Below are 1,059 nucleotides of genomic sequence, written 5' to 3' on the forward strand. Positions count from 1 at the left end.
CAGGGTCCTGGGGAAGGCCGGGTTGCCCGGCTTCCCCCCAGCCCGCTTCAGCCCTGTTTGATCGGGTGGACCCAAGGCCTTCATTTAGATCCGCTCCCGGTGCCAGAGAGCCGCCCACCCGTTCCGAGCCGTGTCCTCAAGTGCCACCGGGGCCAGGCGAGCCAGCGGCCGAGCAGAGCCAGCAGACCAGACGCACATTGTGCTGCAGGCGCGGGCAGCCGTCCAGCCCGCGGGCTCCGGGTCCAGGGGCCGGGGCTGCAGCGCGGGCTCCTCCCCCAGCTTCCAGGCCAGAGAGAGCCGTGGGCCGCAGAGCCTGCTCCCCGGGCCTTTGGGAGATTCTGAGCGCACACTCCCACCCTCCTGTCCCCCGTCCCAGGGGCCCCGGTGCCGGGAAAGGCCGCCGGCCTGGCCAGTGGATGTGCGCTGTTCCCTGGTCACTCCACCAGCTTCTCACAAGCCCAGCATGTGGGCGCTGCTCTGGGGCTGGAGGTTCATGGCAGAGAGAGAGAGAGGCCCATCCTAGCGCTTTCCCCTTCCCATGGGGGGGGGGGGGGGCGCGAGGAGACTGCTGTCAACAGCATAGTCAAGTAGGTAGGCGTGTCAGTGGGAATGGGAGGAAAACGGAGCTGGGAAAGGGGTGAGGGGGTGGGGGGGGAGGCCAGGGAAGGCAGCAGTGGAGTGTAAGCCGTGGGGGGCTCACCTGTGGAGGAGACTGAGGGGGACACCTGTGGAGGAGAGTGGGGGGACTCCTGTGGAGGAGAGTGGGGGGGACTCCTGTGGAGAAGAGTGGGGGACACCTGTGGAGGAGATGGGGGGACACCTGTGGAGGAGAGTGGGGGGGACACCTGTGGAGGAGAGGGGGGGACACCTGTGGAGGAGAGTGGGGGGACTCCTGTGGAGGAGACTGAGGGGGACTCATGTGGAGGAGAGTGGGGGGCTCACCTGTGGAGGAGACTGAGGGGGACACCTGTGGAGGAGAGTGGGGGGACTCCTGTGGAGGAGAGTGGGGGACACCTGTGGAGGAGATGGGGGGACACCTGTGGAGGAGATGGGGGGACT

The sequence above is a fragment of the Myotis lucifugus genome, unplaced genomic scaffold (assembly GCF_000147115.1).
Source record: "Myotis lucifugus unplaced genomic scaffold, Myoluc2.0 scaffold_384, whole genome shotgun sequence".
In the NCBI taxonomy this organism is placed as follows: Eukaryota; Metazoa; Chordata; class Mammalia; order Chiroptera; family Vespertilionidae; genus Myotis; species Myotis lucifugus.